Below are 9,700 nucleotides of genomic sequence, written 5' to 3' on the forward strand. Positions count from 1 at the left end.
AGAGGGGAAGAGCATTGCTGTTTGCAGAGAAGCTGATGGGTTACACAATGTCTGAAGGAGACCTGGAAGGAAACAACTGAACTGTGTTAATACTGAGTATTTATACGCCGGCTTTGAGAAAAAAAAAACATACCATGTATTTTGGGACACTGCACTTGTGTAATTGAAAATCTCAAGTGTGCATGAAGAACCCAAGTGTATTTTCTGATTATTCCATGGTTCCTTTTGTCCTTGTAAATAAACCTCCAGTTTGAAACTGAGTGGTTTATTTTTGAATGCAGTATACAATTACTATACTTTGTATTATGTTTGAATACACACACACACACACACACACACACACAGGGTTCCCAAACAGATCAAAGAAGAGATGCTATGAATCTTACAGAAAGTAGAAATTACACAAAAGTAACATGTCAGTACCTCTTCATGATCTGGAAACACTTGCTAAAATGATAGATGGTATCCTTCAGCTGGTACATTATGAGACCATTTTGATGGGGGCCTTTAATAAACCTGATAAGTACTGAGCCCTGATGGATCAAGTCAGGATCATTCCTTATGCTCTACAAGGGGTGGGCTTTAGATGGCTAATGCTACTTACTCAAAAAAGAGCAGTCTGTGACTTTGCCTTCTCATGTGACAAGAGAGCATCTCAACTTGGGAAATGGATAGTCTTTTGGAAAAAAAGGATTTTTAAGCTTCGAGTTTCCCATTCGTCAAGTTTGAGTAGATTTAAGCTAATCAAAGTTGAGGATTCAAAAAACATAGTCTGTCATGCCACATGTTGGTGTTTTCTCTAGCACGCAAGTATGAAATCAGTGAGAAACAACCCTTAACAGTGATAACTGCAAACACAGAAACAAGAATGTTGCTGTGAAATAAATATGGCATTGAAAGCCCAGATTCACTATCAAATGAGGATCCATACGAAAGGTAAGGGACAAATATATAATATTTAGAGAGTATGTGTAAGTATGAAATGAGAGATGCAGAAACAAAAGCCATTGTTCATCAGAAAGAAGGCAGTCAAAGCTATAAAGGCTAAAATTGAGGAAAAGGCTATCAACTGATTGTGAAAGAACCATTTTCTAGACAAAAGAACAACATTTATTTCTTTTATTGCATGTGTTTACCGGGAAAGTCCACTGGGCCTAAAAGAGCCCATTTTCAGTGGAGGCCCGGGGAGAAAAGCTCCAACGAGATACAGAAAAAATATAAACATTAATTAGTGCAGAAGTAGAAACAGTGTTACAGATAGTAAATATAGTAACATATACAAAGTAGAGACAGTAAAGCTTGCAAAGATGGATGCTATAGGCAGAACCACTTTCTGAAAGTGCAGGGCTGGTAGATGAATATTTCTGCTCAGTGTTCACAAATGGATAAAGATATATAGTCAGTTTGAGGAAAAGGGATATATCCTTGTACTTCCACCGAAAATAGGTACTGAAAGAACTCTAAACAAGAATAAAGGAATGATCTAAATTACTGGAGAATTCTCAATGCCACTAGCATTTTAACTAATCCTGGCAGAAGGGGAATTTGTTTTCAGAAGAACTGAAAAGATCAGATGTTAATCATGTTCACAGACCTTGGAGCGAGAAGGCTGAAAACTACCAACTTGTCATTTTGATCCCAGTTATTGTAATAACATACACTTCCGGCTTAAGAAACAAGTTACAGAAGATTTGGAAAAAAGCAGGGTACTGGACCCAAAATACTAAGGGCTCAGCACACAATGCACATCAGACAAACATAACAGTTTAACTGCACAACCAAAACAATGTACAAAAAGAAGTTGTTCTGTCACTCAGATGTCAGCAGGGCATCTTACATTCTGACACTGTACAAAACAAAAGGTTAATGAATAGATTAAGCAGCTATTTTGATTGGATGATGTCCTTGTGACATGGGTAAAACATTTGTGCTAGAAAAGGTGAGAGAGGGAATTGTTAAACCAAATTTCCTCAAGTCAAAGGATTGATAGTAGTGGTATACAGGAGGGATTGAAAATGTGGAGTCATTCTTTTCATTGTCTGTGGAAGTGACACTGTGTAGAAGTAGGAAGAATATAGGTTCATAGGTAGGTACTAGCCTATCTGCCCGAGGGCATTTATAAGCCTAGCCAGAGTGTGTCAGCTTTCGCCACCCCATTGATTAATTTAACTGATCCTCTCAAGCAGAGCCAATGAAGTGATCCCAGGGGTGTATTTTCTGTTATGAAGTGATCCCAGGGGTGTATTTTCTGTTACCCATCCACTCTTCAAGGTTTCTCTTAAAGAGTGTTAGGAGAGGCTCTGCCAGATGTAATTTGGAATTTTGTTCCAAAGCATGGGGAGTCTCCGTGACAGGAATCTATCCCATCAGCATGTTCTGTTTATTGTTGTGGTGATGTTTAGCTCACTAGACCGCGTGGCTCACAGTGACTTGGATTTCTTTAGGTGGAGCATGTCCATCAATTCTGAGTTGGACATGGCTTTGTAAGTCAGGCTGAGATCACCTTTGAGTAAGCAATATGCCACTTGAGTACAGCCGGAATTTTTTCAGTTGGGCTGCATAGGACATATATTTGAGACCAGTAATCCTCTTGGTGAGGTACTTTTGTGTTCTTTCCAGCTGTTGGAAGTGTCTTGTGAGGTTTATCCCAAATTGGGGTATTGTACTCTATGATGGGTCTAATGAGTGACGAGTAGAGGGGCACTATAACCTCTCTATTTCTAGATGCAAACCCTTTAGTAATTAGATGGGCCACATAGAAGGATTTCCTAACTACTTTGACAATATGATTGTCAAAGGAGAGATTACTATGTACCTGGGTCCCCAGATCTCTTATTACCTCTTCAGCATTAAGAGGGCTGCCACCTATGTGGTAATTCGTGGATGTTTCGTTTTTCCCAAATGAGATGACTGCATTTTTTGGCATTTAGCTTGAAGCTATGACTTTGACACCAGGTGTCTGTTTCAGTAAGGCCCTTTTGGAGGATGTCTGTGTCAGCCGGAGAGTCAGTTATGGCTCCCAGTTTGCAGTCATCGGCGAACTTTGTTAGCCGTAGTCCTCCTGTATTTGCCTGTACTTCTGAGAAGTATATGCTGAACAGTAGGGATCCCAGGACCGGGCCTTGTGGGACACCACTTGTGACTGGTTTAGAGTCAGACCTGGAGCCTGCTATTCTTGCCGTGTGAGTTCTGTCTGTAAGCCAGTTGGAAACCCATCTCGTCACGTAGGGGTTTATGTTCAGGCTGGTGAGTTTTTCTGTAATACCCGAGTGGGGAATGGTGTCGAAAGCCTTGGTGAGGCCAAGGTAGGCTGTGTGAACCATCTTTCCCTCGTCTATGGCCTTGGTGACTGTCTCGAAGAAGTCAACCAGGTTTAGTAGGCATGATCTGCCCTTAAAGCCGAACTGGGTTGGGTCAAGTGTTTGGAGGTTCCCAATGTCTTTGTTACTGAGTTCCATGATGATGCGCTCCATAGCCTTGCAGATCAGGCTAGTCAGACTTATGGGGCGATAGTTACCAGGGTCAGTTGTGGCCCCTCCTTTGTGGAGAGGAATAACCGTTGCTGTGCACCATTCTATGGGCACATAGCCTGTGAAGAGGCTGACGTTGAACAGTGTGTTTAGGTGGGGGGTTAGTTCGTTCTGTAGTTCATGCAAGATGAAGCCTGGGACACTATCTGGTCCCATTGATGCTGTGGTTTTGGCTTTTGAAAGGCTGTTTTCACCTGTGCATCTGTGATTTCTGGGACACTACACTTTTCCAGTATTGTTGTGGGTCCTTTTGGAGGTGAGAGGGTGGTGAAGTTTGCACTGAATCTATCTGCCTGGATGTTGGCAATATCAGTAGGTTCAGTATGTTTTGTGCTATTTTGCAGTGCGTATCTGCGAGTTGCCACTTAGATTCTTAATATAGCTAAAGAAGGCTTTGTGTTTATCTTTTGAATCCTTGGCTATTTTCTTTAGAAGTTAGCCTTGGATGATTTCATGAGGGACCTCAGTTTCTTACTGATACTAATCAGGGATGTCTTTCCTTCTTGGGATTTGCATTTTTTCTGAACTAATTCCCTCCTCCTATTGTGTAGCCTTTTTATTGCAGGGGTCAACCAAACTGGTTTCCTTCTCTTAGAGGAGTGAGTCTTGGTTTTGCTAGGGATGGCACGATCCATGCATCCTTGTAGATGCTCATAGAGTGCATTTGTAAAGGTTTCTGCATCTTGGGCAGTGTTATCCTTTAGCATGGGGGCTGTGAAACTTACCACCTCTGTCTTAAGTAAGGTGAAGTTTGCTTTAGAAAAGTTTTTTACTGTGGTTTCCTTAGTTGGGGGGTGGTGGTGGGGTGTGGACATCCAGAGTGATTAGTTTATGGTCTGATCTAACCAGTGACGGGATAACCTCCGGTGTGGAACACCTGTTGCAATGTTGGTGATGACCAAGTCTAATATGTTTTCACCTCTGGTAGGGGAGTTTACCAGCTGATCTGGGGCATTTGAGTTGATGAATTCCAGGAAGCGCTGGGCCTGGGAATTTGTACTAGAGTAGTTTTCCCAGTGAATTGTAGGGTAATTGAAATTGCCCAATATCAGGGTGTTTGGTAAGACCTTCATGTTTTCCAGTGTCTCCAGAAAGGTGGAGTGGTGGTCCTGGGTCGTGGACGGTGATCTGTAGTAGGCCACAATTTGCATTGCAAATTTTCCCGATGTTAGTTGCACGTGGATGATTTCAGAGGTGGTGTGCTGCACCACTAACCTGGAGGTGTGGGTATCCTTGATGAATATGGATACACCCCCTCCTTTTGTGTTTCGGTCCGTGTTCTGTGGCCGAAACGTGTGGTATGAGCTGTAGCCCAGTAGTGCTGGGGTTGCTCTCTGGAGCCATGAACCAGGTTTCAGTTACTGCACAGATGTCGACGTTCTCCATACTGAGGAGTGCTTCAAGCTCATACATTTTGAGATTTAAACTCCTGGCTTTGAGTAGCATAACCCACAGTTTTTTGTTAGTTGTGCTGTTTACGGAGGTGGGTTTGACTTTTGAGCCTTGCCTAAAAAAGGCACTATGGGGACAGCAAGAGCCTTGGCCAGTATTCGAAAGCCTAGGGGTGACAGGTACAAGCCGTCTCTTGCGAAGCAACGTGGCTTAACGAGCATGTCGTCCCAGGCTGACAGACACTGGATCCCCTTTGAATAACACCAGAAGCTTAGCTAATTGTTGAAATCATTTTTTCTTTATACTAAGGTATCATTCTTGGTGAGGGCAGGATGCTACTCAGGGTCAGGGTCATACTAGCCTGGGCTACATGATCAGAGAGCTCCTCGTGTAGTCCAGGGAGGTACATCTCAGGTCATTCACACCAACATGAACAATGACAGAGTCATATTTGTACTTGTTCTGGAGTGACCTGAGTGCTTGTGTTATGTGACGGATTCTGGCTCCCGACAGGCAGCTAACTGTAACCTTCTGCTTGTCCAGCCCAGTGAGTGGGATGTCAGTGTGCCTGACTACAGAGTCACCTGTGTGTTAGGTATGTTATTTTGCCTTGAGGGCTGTGATTGTGCGGCACACTGATTTTTGTCTTTTATGTGTTGTTTGGTTTGTGACAGGAAGTGCAGGTTGTTTGGGTGTCTACTTTGGGGGTCTCTGATGCTTTTGCAGGTTTTTATGTAGAGCCTTTGAGTATGATTTTGTGTATTTATGTGTATTTTTTGCCAGTGCTGTTTTAGTAGGTCTTTGTGCGGCTGGAGTTGTGGTGCAAGTGTTGACCTTTTCCCTTCAACTGTCTGTTCCAGTCTTGGGTGGAGACAGCTTAGCTTCCAGTTTGGCTGTATGATTGCATCTCTCGCATATGTTAATGTGTTTTGTGGTAGGAGGAGAGGGTTGTCTGTGTACATGAGTCAGTTGTAACATTGCCTCAGGATACCCAGATTCACCAGCTGGACTGGAGAGTGCATCTGAAGTTGGTCATGCCTGAATAGTAGGGTAAGCTGCTTAGTCACTTGGTTGGTGAGGGGTGAATAAAGAGGCTTGCCCTGCTGGGCAATCAGTGTCAGGGTATATTAGTGCTTGCTATTAGGTCTGAGCAATTGCTGGGGCTGCAAGATGCTTTTTGAGTGCTTAGGTTGAGAGACTAGTTTCAAGGGAAAAACTGAAGAGGAGACTTAGTGGAGCCGGGAATAATTTAACTGCAGCTAACCAGCACTGCCCGGTGCACAAAACTGTGAAAACGTGGTTTTTATAGTAGGGAAATGAAAGAGAGAGAAATTAGCCCAAAATGGCCAATAAACTACTAACTTCTGGGCTGGAACCACTCCTCCAGGGACAGATAGGTTGCTCAAAGCTCCCCTCTCTCACAGGTGAACAGAGAAACTTCCTTCTATCCAAGTAAGGTATGGGCAACTCAGAAACTAGTATCACAGCCCTGAATTCAGCGCTAGCCTGAAAACAGGACTATACTAGCTTAGAAAGGTGGGAAACAAGGAATTTTTTTGTTTTTTTGAAAAGATAAGGAAAAACAGTAAAAAATACACTGAAAACAGCTTTAAACGACTACAAATGATCAGAAAGGGCTATCGCACTTTAGTGTGTAGCCTACAACAGTTAAATTATTTAAACAAAAAAACAACTTTTTAAAAGTGCAGGCAGTCAAATAAGTACAATATGTGAAAAAAACAAGCTTTTAAATTTCAATAAATGCTGGAAAATCTGCATTTAGGTAGAAAACAGTTAAATACAGCAAGAAAGTACAGAAAACGGATACTTAATCACTTCAAAGTCTCTCTCCTAAGCTAGAAGGCTTGTATCAGTTTAAAGCTTTCTAGTGCTACCCAGTAGGTTACTTACAGGAAAGATGGGAAACAAGTGCAAATGTGGTCTTTTAAACCAGAAAGTTGAAAGAGACTGACAAACTGTCCAAATGGTCAATAAACTACAATTTCTGGGCCAAGAACTTCGCCTCTCGTGGTAGACAGGCTATCTAGTGCTTACCACTCCCACTGATGAGCTAGAAGGCTTTCCTCCAACACAGAAAGGCTTGCGGGGCTCAGAAGCTTACATACAGTCCTTGATACAGCAACTCTGTATCTGGACTAGGCTAGTTACAGGAAAGGTGGGAAACCAGCACAAGTGTGGCTTTTAAACCAGAATGTTGAAAGAGATGGAAAAAAACTGCCCAAATGGCCAATAGCTACTTTAAATGACTTGATATGAAAGAAGACTGATATATATAGATGTGCAGAGAGGATGAACTCAATTTGGTGAAAGTGATTGAATAGTCAGAAACATTGCAGATAGAAAAGTACCATTTTTGTTGGTGGCAAGTCCCCCCCCATACTTCTCATAATGTAACTGTATGTCAGAAAAGGGAAATCCCATGTAGCAGATACCTCCTCTCTAAAGCAAGGTTTCCAACCTAAGAGATAACATTGGTTTAACCTATGAATGGCACAGAACTGTGCTCCTGAATTAGCCATTAACAGTGTTCCAAAAATATACATGAAAAGGAAGGCAGAAATTGAAGATGGAAACTGAGCAGAGGTGTTTGACAATTAAAGCAGACCCCTGACTATATTATGGGTTCAGAATCAGTAATGGAATTCATGAAATACTTACTTTACTTCCTCCTGTAAGAAGTTAACCATAATCTGTACTTTTCTAATAAGGAAAAAGAACATACTGGGTAGGCCAATTTCTTCTTAAAATATCAGAATCTATATTTTTATGTTTTTGAATGTTTTGACTGCCTGTGATTAATATCAATGCAGTGTTTGTTAAGTAGAATGACCAGTAGGTATCTTGAATGATCACTTTAAGTTCCTCAATGAACCAGTATTTATTACTGCATTTCCATTTGCACATCATAATGTCTGTCTGCTTTTTTGTGTCAACCCCATGACGTCTGTTTTAAAGCTTGAAATTTTAATCAGTAAAACTGATTTAGACTGGTAATCTAGTCAATTTCCCTAGAGAGACTGTCTGTTTCTTCAAAAACAGTTCTAGTAGTTCTGTTATCTGAGTATGTAGAAAACTAGAGTTCATCAAAAAGAAAGGCAAAATGGCTTTTTCCATCCAAGGTCACCATAACCTATAGTATTTCTCGTTTAGCATTATGCAGGCATCTTTTAGTTGATTATATTAGTTTCTGGGAGTGAAGGTGGGAGGGAGCTTTCATATGGATTTGTGTGTGGGTGGTGGTCTTAACAGAAAAAAAAAGTGTGCCGATGTTTGGCTGCAACTGCATTTTATTATAAGATGCTACAGTGTCTGGTATGGGTGCTCAGTGATATCATTGGTAGATGTGAGCACTGCATAGCTGTGCTGCATTAATTCATTTGTTTTATTGTTTTCTCTGCAATATTTGTGTATCTACAGAGAATCCCTGACTTTAAGTGTTACAGAAGTGAGAACGTGTAGATATGTTTAGTTATGCTGGAGCAGTTGTCAGTCTAGTATGTTAGGACATGCAACATATAGAGGAGCATGTTATTTTGGCTTATTAATCTGATTTGGCAAGTTAAGTATGAGTGTATTTCATGAAGAAAATGAAACAAGGTCATGTTCTGTAGCCAGCATACTTTTTTGTTTTCTATTTTTATACTTTCCAAACACTGACAAACAAATAGTTTGATTAATAATGATTAACTATCTGTGATCCCCTGAATGAGTTCGCATTTAACCACCTTCCCTTTCTTGTGGGTCATACTCTTTTACTGTTCCTGCTGACTTCATTATCAGAACTACGGATAACCTTTAAACGTCTAAGTACAAGAGTGGAAATTTGCTGCCAACCATGCAGCTGTTCAACATGAAATGGCATCAGAGCTGCATCTGAGGTATGATGAGGAGTTGCATGTTGCAGTTATTTGACTGTTGCGTCCTGCATGCCTACACCTTTTCTGTTGATGCAGTATGAACCAGTCAGAAGCACATTTCTGAACAGGGGGAAAACTGTGATATTTTTTATACTACTTGTTACTATTCAGAAAATATCACAGTTGCTGATTTAATTATGAAAGTCTTATTGTGTAGCTATGCTTTAAGACAGATTGTATATAAAGAAGAATTTTACCACAACCAAGTGTTAACAAAGTGGAGATGTGTATAATATATATATATATATATCTATCTATATATATATATATATATATATATATATATATATATATATAATATAAATATATACAGCAAAGTGGATATATACAGTTCTTTAATCTATTTAGAGTAGAAGAATTCACTTTTTATTATAAGATTATAATTAAAATAGATATTTATTTGACACAAACAATAATTTGCTTTCAGCACTAAAAGTAAATTGTAATTTTACAAAAAAGAAACAGAAATATACAAAAGAATAATGTTCTCAAAGCCTGTTATAAGCACAATAGTAAATCTAATTGTCTGTTTATTTTTAAATGGCAGTACTACAGCCTAATTTATTGTTTACCTTGTTAAGAAATGTGCTTAATGCATTCATAAATGTAGAGTTCTCTAATATATGTGAAATGCATAGAAATATACACGTATGTGTGTGCATGTACATACACATACACACACATACACACACACACACACACAGACACACACAGACACACACAGACACACACACACACACACACACACACACACACACACACACACACACACACACACACACACACACACACACACACACACACACACGTGCTTGTATAATGGAGATGTGGATGTATCTA

General features: G+C 40.4%; 1 protein-coding gene across 5 annotated transcripts in view; it reads left to right on the forward strand.

The window, feature by feature from the left end:
• The window catches only part of FAM163B (family with sequence similarity 163 member B), a 1,080,770-nt gene that overhangs the window by 23,620 nt on the left and 1,047,450 nt on the right, over positions 1-9,700 (forward strand). Inside the window, exon 2 of one of the 5 annotated variants that reach the window (XM_044058444.1) lies at positions 8,724-8,821. The exons of the other annotated variants lie outside the window; for them this stretch is intronic. The gene's annotated coding sequence lies outside the window, so the exon portion shown is untranslated. The remainder of the gene's footprint in view (positions 1-8,723; positions 8,822-9,700) is intronic. 5 annotated transcript variants of the gene reach the window in all.

This window comes from Protopterus annectens, chromosome 16.part0 (assembly GCF_019279795.1).
Source record: "Protopterus annectens isolate FY-2018-M chromosome 16.part0, PAN1.0, whole genome shotgun sequence".
Lineage (NCBI taxonomy): Eukaryota > Metazoa > Chordata > Ceratodontiformes > Protopteridae > Protopterus > Protopterus annectens.